General features: G+C 36.8%; 1 long non-coding RNA gene across 5 annotated transcripts in view; it reads left to right on the forward strand.

Moving 5' to 3' along the window:
• The window catches only part of LOC143684217 (uncharacterized), a 306418-nt gene that overhangs the window by 122667 nt on the left and 163666 nt on the right, over nt 1-20085 (forward strand). Inside the window, exon 9 of one of the 5 annotated variants that reach the window (XR_013175916.1) lies at nt 7946-8880. The exons of the other annotated variants lie outside the window; for them this stretch is intronic. This is a non-coding gene — a long non-coding RNA (uncharacterized LOC143684217). Of the gene's footprint in view, nt 1-7945; nt 8881-20085 lie in introns of those variants that run through there. 5 annotated transcript variants of the gene reach the window in all.

Genomic DNA, 20085 nt, shown 5'->3' on the forward strand with positions numbered 1-20085 from the left:
GAGTTTGGACACCACTTTCCAAGTCCCTCAACTCCTTCTCTTCTTCTTTACCCAGTTTAGACTTATCTGAGCTACTCTTTCAAAAGGACCTTTGAGTCTTTTATAATCCTTGCCTATCAAGACACCCATTCTACAAAACAAAACCACGTGACTAATAGTACACCATTCTGCCTTTCCTGCTTCTCCAACCCAGGGAATTTATTGCCTTAAAGGAATAGCACACATGATTGGGCCACAGACTATCCTGAGAGATGAGAGTTCTCCAAAGAATGTTGCAGAATTTGTTTATTTCTTGTGGTTGTCTTACAGTGGCATGCTAATGTATATTTAACCATTTTTCCATGAATGCAACACTAATAAGGAATAATGTATTTCTCATCCCAATAGTTTCCTACCTCTGCTTCTTAGTCTGACCAAGACGGTATTTCCCATACTATTTCTAGCTTCCAGAATTTATTCATCCACAACCTATCGAATATCTGCTTGGGTACTGGGTACTGGATTTGTAAAACATGTACATCACAGTTCTGACACTTGAAGAGCTCACAGTCTGTAGGAAAAGCAGATAGGTAAATAACCATCTAAAATATTAAAGAATATCTGCTCTAATAAATGTAACATAAAAAGCGATTATGCAAAGCAATGCAGTAACTACACCCTACCTCCAACAAAAGAAGCTTTCTACTCAAATACTGAACCATTTTTATATTGTTAAATGGGCTACTGAGAATAGAGGCCCCCCCCCCACCCATTTTTGCTTGATGAATTTCCCCCCCTTCTTTCTTTCTCTCATTTCTCTCTTTGGTTCCAGCCCTGCCAATTCTCTGCATGGGCTCCCTTTATATTCTGAAATTCCACTTAAGGAACTTTTTCACTGATTATAATGACATAGGTCTGTTTTCACAGCTGTAACCTTAAAGTTTCTTAATAATGGCATGTTTTAAACATTATTCTGAAACGCTAGAAGGTTTGAAGTTACTCAAAAAGTAAACAGTTGGCTCATATAAAAAGAAGAGAACAGTTACAATATAAAACTTTCAACAATTTGTATTAGATCATTGACACTTCATTGAAAATCTCAAGCTCTTGAGAAAACAAAATGTTCCCCCAAGGGGAACTAATTCACCAGACCTGAAAATACATTAGAACCAGATGAAGGTAAAGTAGTGAAATTGGAAAGACAAGTCTTGGGTTTATTAGAAGCTGGAGACCAAGAATTTGTATTTCTGCTGGCTTCGTTGGCCTTGACAAGAATTATTTTCCCAGCAGAGCAGATTTGGGGAATTTGCATTTATGTTCATGATCACCTCTGACATCTGAGACGCTGAGGACTTGACATCACATACTATTATTATTATAAACAGAGCTCCCAAGCTGTTAAACTCAAATTGCTACTTTGGTGTTAACAAGAATGGCGCCACATGGTGAGCATATGCTGTTTGCAAAAGTAAATGATGCTTTCAGAATGTTTTACTCTCAAAAGGAAGTCTACTAGGCAGATAGCTTGCATTGAAACTGTGTTTATGTTCTCATTTGACCACCGTATAATTGTTAAAAGAGTCAAGGTTATTACTTGAGGATAAATCAGGGAGCTCTTGAACATTTGGGTGGGTATATTCACACTAAAGCATATCAGACATTTTCCCTGTGTTTATCCTTTAAAAATGTATGTATTTCACTTCAGGGCTCGATAGATCTTTCAGATGGTATCTTAATAGAGCCTGATCAGCACAGAAGAGATTTATCTCCTTCAATGGAGGATTTACTTAAATCTACTATTTAGAAATTGAGCATTCTCATAACTGGCTATAGAATCCCTTTACCTTGGATGACTAAAAAAACTCCCAAGACTAATTAGACAATTTAAATGGTGAATAATGTTATTTCCCTATGCATTTGCCTCATGAGTTTAACTGATGAAGATTTGATCTTCTTTTTTACAGTTTCTTTTGTCTATAAAACGAAAGATCCATTTTTATAAAAGATTCTCCTTTGTATTGTTTTAGAAAGAGTTTTCACACCTGAATGGTAGTGGTAATGAAATTCTGTGTGGATTAGGCTTCAAGAAAGAAATATTAACATGAAACTAAGGAAGTATTAAATAAATTGAGTTCATAATGGTAATCATTTCCCTGTGTTATATGTGATAACTGTAGACTTCTGTATGAGTAGGTTTGAGCTTTGCATCTGATCACTTTTAGTCATCAATGCATTCCGAAAAATAAGGAGATTGGGGAAAACTGTAATAAATAGCTTTATTGGAGTGAGATTATGAACTGCTCAGCCCTTACAAGCCTTTGTTTTTCCCTTCAACTAATTTATTTTCTCTTAAAAGGACTGAAGTTCAATGTCTGATAACCTGAAATTTGAAATTAAGTATGAATACAATCAAAATTGTATAAAGAATATTATCTCCTCTCATATCTCCTGTAAATTTTAGTTCTTCATGGGGAATGGCTGAGTTGCCAAGCAATTCTTTTTTGAAAATTTTAGTATTTTTATTGTAAAAACTTAACATGCAAACACACAAGCATTCTTGGCAGACAAACATTCCATACATGATGTACAATCAGTGGCTCATAATATCATCACATAATTGTATATTCATCACTATGATCATTTTTTGAACATTTGCATTACTCAAGCAAAAGAAATAAAAAAGAAAAAAATCGTATACCCCACAACTCTTACCCCTTCCTCTCATTTACCACTAGTATTTCAATCTACTCAATTTATTTTAACCTTCGTCCCCCCTACTATTTGTTTCTTTTTTATCTATTTTTTTACTCATCTTTCCATACCCTAGACAATAGGAGCATCAGATACAAGGTTTTCACAATCACACAGTCATACTGTAAAAAAATATCCCCTTTTCAGTTTATGGTGTGTTGGAGTGGCTAGAGGGAAGTACCTGAAACTGTTGAGCTGTGTTCCAGTAAACTTGATTCTTGAAGATGATTCTATAATGATATAGCCAAGTTATTCTTGCTTAAACTTGGCTTCCACAAGTGACTTCTGTCTACAAACTGAAGGAGGACCTTGTAAGGCGAGCAAATGGAGTCAAGATTTGAGAGGGAGCAATTGGCTATATCAGAGCAAAAGACTGATGAAATACAAATACTTTTAAAGAACAATTAGTCTGAAAACCAAGTCTAAAATGAACATTATCAGATTGAAAATAAGGAGACAAAGAGACAGTGTTTTATCACCTAGAGAATCTGATGTCAACTCAGGAGATTCCTTTCTTATGTGATATGTTTTAAGGGGAATTGCAGTGGAGAAAAGGCCATTGGACCCACAATAAGGAAGTTTTTCATCACTTTAAGAATGCATTCTTCAGAAATGATGAAAACAACTGCCAATTTGAAGGGAATTTGAAGAAGAACTTTCGGAAGCTGTAAAGAGATGCAGTGGATATAAGGAGTGAGACACGGGTGTGAAACAAAAGGAGAGAAATGAGAAAAAGCCAGAAGGAGAAGAAATATTTCTAATTTTTTAAAGCCTTGAGCAGTTCAGTGTAAGAGTAATACACAGTGAAGATAAGCATATGTCAACAGTTAAATTCATGGCTTTGAGGAGGGATTAAATTGTGGAAACTAGAGATCCTAAAAATTTAATCCCCCAAATAATCTTCAGGCTAAGAAACCTGGGCAGTCCTCTATTAAATGTGTATACATATTTTGTACTTTGGAATTAAACAAACAATTCAGTTTCCCGATGATGAGTTTTGTGAATGAGCCCAATATCCCGAGCAACAGGTATTTTACAAGGGCCAAAAAAAGAGGTAAAGTGGCAGAGATCTAAAGGTAGGACTGAGCCGATTCTTATTTGCATACAGGAACTGGAAGAAGAGGAACAGGGGAAATAGTTCATTAATATTTTCATGAGTCAAGTTTCATAGCAATAGCTGTAAAATTCCCAGCAGGAAGGGAATTCACAGTATCAATGACTGGTGGGGATGGGGGTGGAGATTGAAGGGAAGGACACTTGCAGTCTATATGCAAATGTGGACTAATTTGCCTACATAGCAGTAGTTGAATTTTATAGCAAGAGTTTCTCTGCAATTAAATGCTTAGTTTCAAAGACCTACAGGTTGACCAGCAGTTTAAAGAAGTAAGTTGTCAGATAATGATCTCATCTAGCTTCTTCATTTTGCCCAAATAGAAATTTTCAACTACCAGCAGTAATTACTTGGATTTTAGCTTTTGGGCACCAGACAGGAGTGTGATCAATAGCAGCTCTGTCATTTGGGATATGAGACTGCAGGTAAAGGTGAGAGGCACTTTTCACTTTCTGAGCGTCAGAAAAGCAAGTCTCTTCTCCAATCTTTAGTATGCCATACCTATGCTATTTGTGTGTATGACTACAGGTTTGTTTTAGGCCACATTTCTCTTGTTTTTTTCTTTATCCCTTCCAATCAAAAATTATTTAAATTTGGATCTGAAATATACCAAATCCTAGCTGGTTATGTTTTCGAGAGATCCTGGTCCTTAAAGAACCTGAGCAAAGCACAGAGTATATTTTTCCTTTTATTCTGGCCCTTAACTCTTAACAGAAAATTTTGTCTATTTCAAAAGTCAAAATATGAGTTAGCTCATAAACAGTTCAGAAAATTTATTTTCCCATTCTTTTCTAGTTGTGGAAAATGTAATTTCTGAAAAATAAGAATTTATTATAAACCAGAATTGTTATTTGAACACAAAAAATCCATTTGCCAAATTGCTTATTCTCCCTGATGCACATTTAAATACATATGAATACAATAAATGGAAATTAATTCTTATCATAAGTGTGCTGGTTTGAGACTATTTAGTACCCCAGAAAAGGCATGTTTTAATTCTGATCCGATCTTTGTGGGGCCAGACCTGTCATTTAGGGTGGAAACCTTTGATTAGATCACTTCCATGGTGATGTAACATACCCAATAGTGGGTGTGAACTTTTGATTAGATGAAAATGAGAACCTACTCATTCAAAGTTGGCCTTAATTAGTTTACTGGAGTCCTTTAAAAGGGGAAACATATTGTAGTTGTTTCAAAGCCAACGTAGATGCAGACATTTGGAAATGCAGAAGGCAGAGTCCAGTAGACATCGCCATGCGCTTTCCATGAGTTGCTAAAGCAAGTCAGAACACAGAGTGTTGCCCTGGAACAGCTAAGTGAGATCCACAGATGCTTAAAGGCACTGAAATTAGAAGCACAAAGCAAAGAACTTGGAGCAAGGACCTCAGATGTCTGCCATGCGCCTTCCCAGTTGACAGAGAAACCTCAGCTGTTGTTCAGTCTTTCTTGAGTCAACGTCTCTTTCTCTGGATGCCTTAGTTTGGACATTTTTATGACCTTAGAACTGTTAACTTTTTTTCTTTTTTCTATCTGTTCTTATCGTCTTTGCCTCTCCCCTATACTTTTGGGCATCAGCAAGCCCGCAAATCTCTTAATATTGTGTACTCTTGTTCAGCAGTGGCAGGTTCAGTGAATGATACTGCATTAGGTGCCTCGGACTGAATGGGAGCACAATATAAGGGCAGGAGAATCAGAGAAATCACAATGATGCTGACAAAGATGAGAAACAAAACAAGCTGCTGGGTGAACGTTGCCAAAATATATACATTCACAGCACAGAAGTATGAGTGTATTTAAAATGCCATTACGCTGTGTCTAAAGAACTATCGGGTTTTAATCCTGACTTTTCTGCTTACCAGCTCTGTGTGTGAATCCATAACTTCCCTGGGCTTCATTTTCCCTTTTGGAATATCTAGATCATAATAGCTGGCCAGGATATTAGTAATGCAAGCGTGAATCCTTTATGCAAACAGTGCTTTGAATATCATTTACTCTTAAAACTGTTAAATGCTGGAACTGTGGAAAAAATAAAGGTAGCTGGGAGAAAGCCATGAGAAATCTGATTCTTCATATATCATTCAGGATTTAGAAGGGAGCAGTAGAATTTACCCTTAATTTGCTTTGAAATCTAGGTGCTATATTTTAGGAAGACTGACAATTTCTATTTGCTGCTTTTATTAACCTGACCTTGATTTCCAATCCAGGTATCTGCTCCTCCTTCACTCTCTAAATAGCAAATTCTTTCAGAAACACCGTCTCATTTTCTTTTACCTTGGAGCTGGCTACAGTTTTATGCCCTTGCTTGTCACCAAGTTGAGTAAAGTAACTACGCTCAATCCATCCTTCTGCTGACCTCATGTTCAACCTGCTTCTCAGCATTCTCCCTCACCACGTGGTCCTCTCCAGGCCTCTCAGGTTGTCAAGGCTGTGTTACTCTGGGTTCAAGAAAAGCTTTCAAGTTATTGACAGGATGCTCTACACATTTAATGGGTTGGTTCTAAAGGTGTTCTAGTTGGTTTTGCACATTTCTCTTTTATGTATACCATATGCCTTCAGTCAAATGTGAGAGCACTGAAAGACATGAAGATAAAACTGAGGTTTTTCATTTTCATCCCCATCTTTAAACATATAGGGGATACCAGCAAAGTGGATAGTTGTGGATTATTAGGGAAGACTCTTTTAGACATTCCACTTACCATGTTGTGGCATGGTAATTTATGTCAACTCTGAAATGATTAACCTTATTTGCCCCCGTGTGAATTTATCAGCTAACAAAACTATGCATGTGCTGTGATACCTAAATGTTTCACAGAAACTTATGGACAATAAGGCCCCTTTTGTGAGACCTAACCTAGTATCTATGATTTTAAGAAGTCAAGACAGGTGGCTTGAAGATATTCACATTGGCATAGGCAATGTAAGAGCTCTTTCATTCACTGTACTATTCCTGAAATGCAATTTGTTCCTCACTCTGTTGATATAGTATTTGAAATTTGGTTGGTGCAACTGAGCACATAAGCACTGGGGATAAGAGGAGTCTTCCATCTTTCTCTTTGGTGAACTAATTTGGGGGGGACATTTATTCTGACCAATATCTTCTATGACCATTTCCTTCCATGGCACCTCCCTCTAAGTAAGTCACTGCTCACCCCAAGCAGTCTCTCAGCCTTTTGGTAGTCCACTGATCTCCAAGTTATTGAGTTGGATAAATTTAGCTTGAGGTTCCCCCATGCCCTGGGGCTCATTCTCCCAGGAATCTGTTGGGAGTCACTTTCTACTTCTGGCTGGTTCAGCTCTTTTGTCTTCTGCTGCCCTCCTCTGGCCACTGTCACCCAGGTTCACCCTTCCCTTGATAATCCAGAAAGAGCCAGAGTACAGAGCAGTTTGCAGCTGGCAACTAGCCTGTGGGTCAAATCAGTCCAAAGAATGCTTTGTTTGGCTCATTATAGATCAAGCGAATATTTAAAGATTGAGAGCTTTCATATGAAAGTCCAAATTTACATCTTCTCAACAGAGCAGAAGATCTGACAATGTTAGGATTGCTTTCCTGCATCTCAGTAATCTTACCCTTGCCTAACACAACTTTTATACAGGTGATTTGCATCCGGTACCAATTTCACAAATGTCTGTTGTCTGCCTTGTCCCAGTAGGCATTTGAACTCCCAGGCACAGAAGTTCAATCATACAGATGATGTTTATGTGTGTTGTTTTGGGGAGGAAGGGGCACGGGAATCGCATCTACTTTATCTTCTATGTGCCCACACAAAGGAATTCGGAAATCTGTTTTGATTGAGGTTCTTTAGCACATGCTGGTAAAAATGGAGTTTTCTTCCCATTTCATAACATGCTTGTACTAAAATTCATTTTGCATTAAGAATAAACTTTTCTGCAGCTTAAATTACAGGATGATTGAATCCTGAATATCTTAAGCAAAATTATCATATGATGAATATATTTTGCATTGTTCCCAGTTGAGTGTAGAAAAATTATTATATAAAGATTTTAAATAAGTTCCACAAAATCTTAATGCATAAGATGCACATGGGTGTGTGTGTGTATAACCTTCTAATGATTCATGTTATTTCTCTATTTTATTATTCTTAGGTGGCGTTTCCAGGGCAAACACGGATATTCTGTCATAATGATAAATTATGGAGTTTAATACGACTTCACCAGTGATAACTCAGATACCCTTTACAAATGTATTGCAAGAACAGCTTTTTCATGTTTGTTCCTAATTCCAGCAAAACACCTAATTATAAGACAGCAGCAGCACATGCTCACACATAAAAGATTGCTTGGGGAGAAAGCTTTGTGAGTCAGTGCAAAGCAGAAATCTCTTGCTGGGAATTAGGTGGACTAGTCAAGGTCTCTGTGAGGTGCTTTGGTGGTGGTGGTAGTCATCTATACTGCCTGAATTACCTCTTCTTCTCATCCATCCCTTAATCAGGAAGTCAAAGACAGAAAGCTGCAAGACAGTCTCTTGTTCAAGCTAAGCCCTGTGACCTCCTAACGGGTTGCTGAATTTTCTGTGGGTGTTCAGCAGACCAAGGGACTTCTTGGATTTGGGAATTTGTTCATGAACCTCCAAAGCTCTGCCTGATGTCACAGAACTGGGAAATACTAGTGTCATCCATAGCGGCATCTTTAGGAATAGCTTTGTTTTCTGTTCCCTTTCAGAAACTCAAATAAGGGACCATATCTTTTTAATCAAACATTCAGATTAAACAGGGGGTAATCTCCTCTATAAACATATCTGTGTCTTCTGCTAAGCCTAATGTGCTGGAGATAATCTGAAAAAGAACATCCTACTAAGGTAATAGTGTTGCACCAAACCAGGAACAAGGCTGCAAGCGTCCAGGAACATTACGCAGAAACTGAACAAAATGGGGTCGAGGCTCTGAAGTTTCAGGAAGCAGGTTGTATTTGTCTGTGGCCATCGGGCTCAGCCCAGTAGCCTCTGAAAGTCTGAGCCCTGAGCAGGGGTTGTTCCAGGGTTTTAAGCGAAGCCCTTGGCTATGTGCTGATGTATAGAAGGAGGGGCGGTCTCTACAGGAATTTTTCTTATCCTGCCTACATGCAGTTTTAAACGTTCCTGGGGCGAGGGAGACTTCTCAAAGGGGAAACAGCCTGAGTAAACAGGGGCCTGCCTGCTATGAGAGGAAATGGCTTGGGCAAATAAGGGCTGCCTGCTACAATAGTAGAGTTTTATAGAAGGTAGTAATGGGTTTTCTGCAGAGAATTGGGGAGGAGATAGGAAAAAAACAAGGGATAAAAAGACCTTCATGAATTAGATTTAGAGATAAAACCTATAAAATAGGAATGCTTTTACTTTTTTTTGTATTTTCTGAGGATGGTTCTGCCTGGGAATCAACAAAATTGTACAAATACAAATACATCACATTTGCCTGCTGTGATTAAATTTCTCTAATTACTCAACCACATTTGATATGTGGGACCGATGAATCACCTTTTTTTTCCCATTGTAATCATTGTTATATCCGTGCTCTATAATCAACGTTCATCACAGCTAATTAGGGTTTCTTCGTCGTGTTGTTTCTGAGATTTGACATTCCTAGAGTTCAACTACAAAATTCATTTTTAAGCATCTCTGGGGTCGGGGGCAAAAGGGTATGCAGTGGGAGAGGAAAGAAGAGAAAAATGAAAACTCTGGGACTATGTGATTCACTAATAGCTTTTTGAAAATTTTAATATATTCTGAATTTTTAAAAAATAATTTCTCTTGGTGCAATAGGACTCTTCTATGATACCAACACATTCACATTGGTAAAAAGAGCTGGCAGTCTTTCTTATTTTTAATATACTTTTTATTAATTAGAGAAGTTGTATGTTTATAGATAAATCTGCAGAAAATACGAGTTCCCATATAACAACCCCCCCCCACCCCATTATTAATAGCTTGCCATAGTGTGGTAACTTCGTTACAATTGTTGAAAGAAAATTAGTATAATTGTACTATTAACTATAGTCCATAGTTTACATTAGGATTCCCTGCTTATATTGTCAGGCCTATGTTGTTGTTTTTTTAATTTTTATTTTAGTCACATATGTATATAACCTAAAATTCTCCCCTTCTAACCACAGTTGAGTACACAATTTTGAATGCTGTTAATTCCATTCACAATGCTATGCCACCACCCATTACCACAACTTTGCCATCTCCCCAAACAGAAATTTTATACCAATTAAGCATCAATTCACCATTCTTTACATCAACCCCTGGCCCCCGAAACCTATATTCTAGTTTCTGACTCTATGAAATTGTTATTTGTATTTATTTAGTATTGCTGAGATTATACATTTGTCCTTCTGTGTCTGGCTTATTTCATTCAACAAAATATTGTCAAGGTCCTTCCATATTGTTGCATGTTTCAGAACTTCATCCCTTTTTCAGCTGAAGATACTTTATTACATGACTATATCGCATTTTATTTAATCATTCATCTGTTGGTGGACATTTATGTTGCTTCCATGTTTTAGCAATTGTGAATAGTGTTGCTGTGTTCATTGGTGTGCAAATTTCTGTTTGAGTCTCTGCTTTCAATTCTTTGGGGTATATATCCAGAAGTGGGATTGCCATGTCATATGGTAATCCTATATAGAACTCTCTGAGGAACTGCCAAACTGTCTTCAACAGATGCTGCACCATTTAACATTCCCACCAGAAATGAACTAATGTTCCTGTTTCTCCATATCCTCTCCAACACTTGGTATTTCCCATTTTTTAATAGTAGCCATTCTGCTAGGTATGAAATGGTATCTCTTTGTTGTTTTGATTTGCATTTCCCTAATGGCTAATGATGTTGAGCATCTTTTCATGTGCTTTTTGGCCCTTTGTATATCTTCTTTGGAGAAATGTCTAGTCACAACTTTGGCCCATTTTTTTTATTAGGTTGTTATCTTTTTGTTGTTAAGTTAAAGGATTTCTTTATATGTTATGGATATTAAACCCTTATCAGATATGTGTTTTCCAAATATGTTCTCCCATTCTGTGGTTGTCCTTTTACTTTCATGATGAAGTCATTTAATGCATAAAAGTTTTTAAATTTTGATGGAGTCTGATTTACCTATTTTTTCTTTTGTTGCTTTGCCAGCTTTTCTTGTTGCTAAAGAGTTTTTAGGTTATATATACTCAAGTAGGGGGATTTTTGTTGCATTAATTTAAAATTGGTTCCTTTTCTAAAAGAGGTAGAATACTGTGAATTTACTTGATTTACATGTTGAAAGGTTATGCTCACTCTCGAATGCAGTTTTCTTTAAGCAAATTTTTTAATTATAGACACTCCAAATGATAAATTACAGTGATAGACTTGAAAGCTAGTTAAAATGTGAGTTTGTGTAATACAACGAATTTGATCAACTCTCTAGGTTAAATTGAGTTCAGATTTCTCACGTCAAGCTCCATTGTCTTAACTGCAAATCCCTGAACCCCCTTATTAAGGTGATCGTAGCTTTAAAGCTTTGATAGAAGAGTAAAGTTAACTGGAAATCTGCCATTTTTATCTACATATGTCCCACCTTTATTTTGTGTTCTCCTACCTTGTTCTCACCATCTTCCTTAATTTGCATTGTCATTGTGGCTGTTGTGGATTTTTGGAATCATTCCTCTAATAAACAAACTTGAATTATTGAGCACCTATTTTGGTTCCTGTTCCTGAGAAGTTCACAGAACACTAGAGGATCTAGACATGTGAACCTATAATTACAATAAAATTGGGAAAAAATGTTAGAAAAGAAGTAACTTCAAAGCTTTAGTGAGTGAAGAGAGAATGAAAATCAGGGGGAATAGTGGGGAAGTCTTTACTGAAGAGATATTTGTGCTGAGAATGGAAGTTATTAATTATAGCTAAAATTTATGGGATGACATCCTGGGTGCCAGACACCATTCTAAACATTTAACTAGTCTTAACTCCTTTAAATCACAAGAAAATCCCATGAGATGCTGTATATTACACCCACTTTCAGATGGGCCCCAGAAGTTTGCGTAATTTGACCAAGGTCTCAGAGGCAGATTTTATTTTCCAAAGATGCCTGTAACAATTCCTTCCTTTCCACATTTTCCTCTAGAACTTTGCCACTCCCATGTGAAGAGGCTTATTCCTCTTTGCTTGAACCTGGATTGGTTTTTGACTCACCTAAAGCCCACAGATTAGGCCAGAAAAGACACAGTGATTTCCAAGACTATGTCAAAAAATAATGCAGCACCCACCTTGATAGTTAGAGCACTTGAGCTGGAGCCCTGAGGTATCATGCTGCCATTCCAGCTACTCTGGATTCTAAAGTCCAATTTGGGAAACCCAAATTAATCCAAAAATGAGAAACCATGTGGGAAGTTTGAGATTACAAGTGGGGGGGGGGGGGAGAGAGAGAGAGAGAGAGAAGAGAGAGAAGAGAGAGAGAGTCTGGCCAGCCCCCCAAAAAACTCTAGCCTCATCTTCCTCCTGCTTTCTAGCTCCAGTAGTGCTCTAACTACAATTGCTTGAGAGCCCTGAGCTCAGTATTGCCCAGGCAAGCCTGTCCCAAATGTCTGGCCCACAGAAACTGTGAGATAATAAAATGACTGTTGTTTTAAGCCACCAAATTTTGGGATGACTTGTTACACAGTGACACTAACAGACTCCATCACACAGCTAATATAAGTGGTAGAGTCAGATTTTGAGCCTTCTCTCACTTCAGAGTGTGCGCTAACAATATGCTGGAAAGCAGAGCTTCAGAAGATTTATGGGTATTCCTTTAGGCTTAAGTAAAATCTACATGTTACATGAATGTGCTGCAAACATTTCTCCTTCAAATCAATATTCTGAGGTGCAGGAAGTGTTTTTGCAAAGTGAGCTTTTTTATGGTTGAAATTAAATGAAGGAACAAGAGAATGTTTAATGGGACCATGAACAGATCAACTGTCATAATTGCAAAAGCTGACTGTACAATGATTGGGTAGATATATGTCACATCCTCTGAGCAATGTCTTCCAACCATATTAAAATGATATGGTAATTGAGATAGAAGGGGGAAACAGTAAATTTTTTTAATGAGGCAATCATTTCTCAATAGGCAGCTCAGAGTAGAGAAGTAGGAAGCTACTATGAAGCCAGAAAGTTTGGGTTTTAGTGAGCATGAATTTGGCTTTAATTAATTCACAGCAGTTCATTAAACTACATCTCCCCTATTAACCAGTAAGGTTACTTAGCGTGGGAATAAGGTTTTATCTTTTAAAAAATAATGGGTTTCATCCTTAGATCCCCTGGGCCTAGCATAGAGAAGACATTCAATAAATGAAGGAGTGACTCTAATCTCTCAGAGCCTTAGTCTCCTTTTTATGCAAGGCTTGACCATTTGGCTTTATAATCTGTGATTATCAGCACTTGTCGTATCTTAGACCAAGACATTTTCTAGGTCATGGAAGGGGTCTACACTTCATAAATAAATGAATTAGCCATATTTAAAATTTATCTTTTTTTCCTATTAGAGGATAGATCAATGTTATATGTAATATATATATATATATATATATATATATATATATATATATATATATATATATATATATATATATACTAGCACTAATGTGACATCTGTTCCTACCATTGGCCTATAATGATTCATGAATGAAAGACGGCTTGTGAGTCCAGCTAGCATGTAGACTTAGGATAGATCATCTTATTTCAGTCTATAGAGGTTCATGTGATTTCTTATTAGTCTCTTGGATAAACGTTTCTCAGCGATGGATACTCTAATTCAGAAAGTTACATTCTATCATAATACTAATATGGCCTGATCTGTCTACCCCCATGATTTTAAAGTTCACATCAACTGAATTTGAAAATATAATGCTGTGGTAGTTAGGTTCAGGTGTCAGTTTGACCAGCTGAAGGTGCCTAGTTCTGTTGCTGTGGACATGAGCCAATGGCATGTGAACCTCATTTGTTGCTGATTACACCTGCAGTTGGCTAGGAGGCTGCCTTCTGCAATGAATGATGTTTAATTTAATAGACTGGATGCTTAAATGAGAGAGCTCAACATGGCACAGCCCACGCAGCTCAGCATACCTCATCTCAGCACTCGCAGCTCAGCCCAGGCCTTTGGAGATGCAGAAAGGAATCACCCCTGGGAAAGTTGTTGGAACCCAGAGGCCTGGAGAGAAGGCCAGCAGAGATTGCCCTGTGCCTTCCCACATAAGAAAGAACCTCAGTTGAATTAAAAGCCAATCCATCTTTGGTGTGTTGCATTCTGGCAGCTTTGGTAGACTAAAACAGCTGCAAATGCTAATTTTGTGAAACAACATACAATGGATTGTTTTAATTATTAATCATTGTGCAGGAGGTAATTTAAGAAATATACAGTCCAAAGAAAGCAAATCAGTTTGGTTTATTTATCAGATTTTTGTTAGTTGTGTTATAGACTTCTCTATGGCCTTTCAGCTTCATGGGGAAGAGCTGATAAACCAGGAAAGCTGTCATCTACAGACTTGCAACATCCCACCATACCATACAATGGGGCTATATATATATTTTTAATTACCTGGTGAGAACTATTATAGATATAAACTTCATGGGGGATTTGAATTAAAAGCAATTGTCCTTAGAAAGTTTCCTTCCTATAGATTGAATGAAAAAATAGAAGAGGAAGAGAAAGAATGAATTTCATCTGTAACTATCTTTGGGAAATAGTAAAACAGTGATAATAGATGAGATTTATTGAAAGGGTTTCATTCATTTTAGGTAATATAATTTATTAATCCTCACAACAATGGAGAGTTACCCCTGATATCCTCATTTAAACAGATGTAGAAACTGAAGAACAGAGAAGATAATTTAATTACCCAAGTAAGTTAAAGATCTGAGACTCAGATTTAATCCGAGTCTTGCCCATATTAGTATAGTAAGCAATTATTTAATTTGATTGATTACTTCTCAGGCCTTTTGGTTAAGATCAAGTATAATTTGATTGAAAATTTTATTTAAGAATAGCTTTATAAACACCTCAAAACATTTTAAATATATCCTAACTATTAACAGGTGAGAACTTTAATAAAGGTAAAAATATTAGAGTTATTATTTAACTTCACTGATGGATGGCAAGTCTTGTGAATTATATAATACACTTAAGGCCAACATAACTTTAATTTTAATATTTTCATCACCTTTTGAAAATTCTTAAAAATAAATATATCTCTGGAAATATAGGCTACATTAACAGGATAATCTATAACATAATAGCTTTTATTCATTGTCTCTGGTGGTCTCATTTATTTAAAGTATCTGTAGTTCAGTTTAAGTTTTCCCATCAAATATAACACTTTTTTTCTAGTTTTCTTTGTTAGATGAATTTCTACTGAGTCTTTTTGAAAAAAAAAAACAGTGAAAATATTAATTTAGTGCCTAAGAGTACAGTTGTGTTAGGTCTGAAAGTTTAGAAAGCATTTTCATATTTATACTTCTCAATGTTTCTATGAAGTATTATCATATACTCTTTTCAATGACTTGCACAGTATCTCATGTAACTGGTAGAATGAGTAGTCAATGTAGGTCTTAAGAGCCTGAAGTCCAATATTCTGTTACCTTATGACTGTGATTGTTTCTTGGCATTTGTTCAGTGGCCATGTGAGGACTGCAGTCACTGGCCCTTAACAAAAGATCTCTTGTGACCCTCTGGCTGATAGTCTAACACATTTCCACAGTCTTCCTTTCTCTCTCTCCATTACCATAATGACTAGCTTAAGGGGGAACTCATCTGGGTCTCAGGAGTTTCGTGAAGGTCAAGATTTTTTTTTTTTTTTAAGTTCTCTTTTTCCGTCATGACTAGAAATAGAACAAGTTGCTCAAGTCCTGAAAAGGAACCACATATACATGATTTTCAGGAAAATCCTAGAATAAAAACCAGGCTTAGAATTTATTCCATTGACATTATCTAAATTTTACAGAAAAGATATAGCTTTCATATAATTCATGCATACTATATATATATATATTATATATATATAGTCTCAATAATAAGTCCATAAAGACCTAGGATTTTGTTTCAGTGCATTTCCCCATTATGTGGGGGCATGTAATGAATTTTCTAATGATGTTGATTAATAGCATATCTTACCTTAACCTACAGAGAATAACATTAAACCTGGGACCTAAAGAGAAAGTGGCTGATTTGCTGTAAAAGCTAATTGCAATAAGAAGCTTAGGTCATTAATACATGAAGCTTATTAATTTGAAAATGACTATGATACATTAGGTGTATGTGCACGTTTTGGATAATTTTCACAGTGCAAACACACACTCTTTTTCAAAAGAAAGTAAAATTGCACATGCTACGTAGGATAAAATACATTTGGTTTGGAGAAAGATGTGATAAAAACAAGATACTCCTTTCTTTGTGTTGTGGTCACCTCTGTTTATTTTATCTGTTTTTTTATTTTCTTTTTCTGAAAGCAGTAAAAGTTCTCACTAAAACTATAACTGTAGACTAAATAGATTCCATGATTTTAGAATAAAACTATGTTTTAGGCAAATGAGCAAATCTAAGGAGCCACAATTCACATTTTTGTTGAAAGGTAGCAATTAATAAGTTATTGGCATAGCTTATTTAACAGAACTTTTGCATGTCTGCAGTTCTGTTGTATCTTTTGTCCTACTTACAGAAATAGAATATTGTTCTTGCAAATATCATATTTAATTTTTGAAGAGACTGCAGAATGTCATTATAGATGGATTGATAGCCTTGATGATATCATTGAACTTTTGTCAGGCCTAACCTGGAAGACTTGCTATGTGTCAGAGAATTTTTGTCATTCATCTTGCTTTTGAAAGGCCAAATTTATTTGCAACCTTCAATGACATTGGGCACATGAAGCAGCCTGAAATCTATCATGCAGTGAGTATCTTACAAAAATGCAATTTAAAATCCCAAGTATTGACCTGCTCTTCAGAACTATCTTGAAAGCCAATGACTTTCAAATGTTTTACTTATGAACACTGGTTTTCAGTTAATAAAAATAACTATCTTTTAATTTATTACTATTTTTCTGAGTATATGAGGTTTCTACACATGCTACACACTGTGCTTTCTTATTTATTTTTTAAAGAAGAGTAGAAAACAACTGAATTGGAAATCCGTGTATATGTATTTTATTTATTAGGGTCAATATATAACTGTCCAGTGAACAAGCACTAGTAATGGAGTCTATCCTTTGGTTGCATTATTCAGACAATTATTAAATATTCTCAAATTATGCTTAAGTACAGCAGGATCACATGATAATAGTGCTGCAGTGCAAAAGGAAGATTGTTTTTGAGCCTCCTAAATATTAGAGCAGAAAATGAGGGAGACACTGAATTTATATGTCCACATCTGTATTAAAACTTAATCCATTCCATACAAATTAGACAAGAAAGTATTCAAGTGCCTTCTATGAATCCCAGTTTGAATTCTCAAGTATGTGATAATAACAATTGTTAATATTTAGTTAATAATAAGAGCTATGGTATATAGTGCTTACTCTATGCTAGTTGTGCTGAGCACTATAAATATATTATATAATTTGATTGTCATAATAGCCTTATAGTTACTTTCTTTTTTCCCAACTGCACAGATGACAAAAACTAAACACCATGAAGTTAGACACAAATATTTCATAAAGGAATTTATGCTTGTGCTCATTTGTTCCCTTTAGACCAAGATCTAAGCCAGATAAGCACTATTCCATAAGGAAATGATGCCCATGTGGGAAGTTGCCTGCCTGTTAATTTTGTTATCTTTCAAGTGTTTCTACTTTATTCCTGGAAGGTGATTCCTGATGAAGACAGCATAGTGACCTTTCTGTAGTAGATTGAATCATGTACCCCAATTTAGACATGTCTTAATCTTAAACTGCATTCCTGTGGGTGTGAACCCACTTTAAAAAGGATCTCTTCAAGATATTATTTTAGCTCAGGTGTTCCCCAACTGAATGAAGTTGGGTTGAAAACTGGATTACTGGAATTTGCTAGAATCAGAAGAAATTCAGACATAGCAAGAGAAAGCCAGGTGGAGGAGCTGGAAACCAGAAGTCCATGGAACCCAGAAAAGAAAGGAGACATTATGTGATCCAAAGCAGGAAGCAAAGGGTTAAGAACGCCAAGGATCAGACAGCCAAAACCAACATGTTACAGACTAGGGAAAAAGCATTCTCTTGCTGATGCCTTGATTTTGCCTTCTTCTGCCCTCAAAACTGCTTGCTAATAAATTCCCATTTTAAGTACCAACCCCTTTTGTGGTATTTGCCGTAGCAGCTTGGCAAACTCAGACACTCTACTCCATCAGATATTCCGTATGTAACCCTGAGTTTAGTCTGCATGGTGTCTAGTGTACTTTCAACTGATGCTATTCTGGAATGTTGTCTTTATCATTTCAATATTAAGATTTCCCACGAGTTCAGAAGCATTCATGTGCATTGCTATTTCTCAAATATGAAGTATCCAGTTGACTGGATGATAACGGCCTTGGCCATGGTAAATGGACTGAACAGAATGCTTATATCTCCCATACCTGGCTGTAATATCATTTGAATAGCTTTAAGTTCTTTAAGAAGCAACTTAACAAGCACAAGCGTAATGATCATTCATCAAAGAAAATAAAAAACACTACCCATTTTAAATTCAAGTGAACACATATTTTGCTCTAAAGGTCATATAACTAACTGTGCACCATGACCAAGTGAATGTGTTTTAATTGCCTAGGCTGCTGAGCAAATGCCATTAAATGAGTCAAATTAAACAACAAGAATTTATTGGCTCACAATTTGAGGCTAGGAAAAAAGTCTAATGATGCTTTCTACTAGAAGACTGGAGTTCTGGGTCTGGCTGCCGTAGATCTCTGGTTCTCAGCAATTCTGTGACATGGCAGTGTACATGGCCATCTTTCATGGCCCCTCCTTTCTCTCTCAAGTTCCATTGACATTCTCCTTGCTTCCTGTTGGCTTTTTCTCTGTCTGAGATTCACTCTGCTTATAAAGAACTCCAATAATAGAATTAAGATTCACCCCGGGCCACACTTTAACTGAAGTAACCTCAACAAAAGTTCCTGCTTACAAAGGGTTCATACTTACAGTTTAAGAACATGTTTTTCTGGGGTACATACAACTCCAAACTATCACATATAGAAAAAGGAAAGGGAGGTAGTAGGACAGTAGGAAACTTTGAGCCCCAACTTTTAAAATCATTTTGCATTTATTGTGCTATTTTTCTGAAAACATGCTCATTGTAAAGAAGTAGGAAACAGGTAACTGAAGAGTCACATACATTTAAAAAAATCCATAATTACTTTACCAAAAGATAATCACTGTTAGTATATTTGAGTATGTCCTTGCATTTTTTTCTAAGAATATAAACTGATAGATAATTAGGTACATATGGGATTACCATTGTGTACATCACCTGCATGTATGTGTGTGTATAAGTATATACATACTTAATATGTCATGGCATTTGCAGAAGTAAGAAACAAAATTCCCTGTAGCATGATTGTTCTTGATTTGGCTATAGCATAATTTACTTAAACAATCTCCTACTGTTTGATATTTAGACAGTGAAAGGTTTAGGAGGTGAAATGGTGAGAAAGAAGGAAGGTAGACCGAGAAATTTAAAGTGGGCAGGTTTATTTCTGCACTCCCGGGCAGAGCTCACCGAATCCAAGATGGAGGGAGGTGAGTCCATGCCTGGGTGATGGTGTGGGCAGTTTTTAAGTAAGCGGGTCAGGTGATATCCGGAAGGGGTGGTTCTCTGGAAGTCAGGTGTCCAGAAGGGGCGGTTCTCTGGAAGTCAGGTGTCCGGAAGGGGCGGTTCCAGAAGTCATGTTGGGAGGGGTGACACAGCCTCTGCAGCTCCAGTTGCAGTGCCCTTCCCCATTCCCCCGACCTAACATTCTAGCCTTTTTGTGATAATAGGGCATCGAGGTTCTTCTGGCTACTTCCTGCTGTACTGGGGCAACGTGGGGTGATAGGCTGGGTTGTCACGGTCAGGAGAGGGAGGAGGTTAGCTTTAGGAATCTAGTGAGGAGGGTAGGCAGTGGTAATGATGCAGGAGCATTTGGTTGACTGCCACCCGGGAGGAGCCATGTCACCAAGGGGGAAGAAAACCAGTCTAAGGCAGAGTTGGTTCCTTGTTTTCTGTGGTAGAGATCCTCTTTTAGTTTGTTTAAGATGTGACTTTTTGTTCCACCTGACCTGACTCGTTGACATAATAGCAGCATTC

This window comes from Tamandua tetradactyla, chromosome 5 (genome assembly GCF_023851605.1).
Source record: "Tamandua tetradactyla isolate mTamTet1 chromosome 5, mTamTet1.pri, whole genome shotgun sequence".
NCBI lineage: Eukaryota > Metazoa > Chordata > Mammalia > Pilosa > Myrmecophagidae > Tamandua > Tamandua tetradactyla.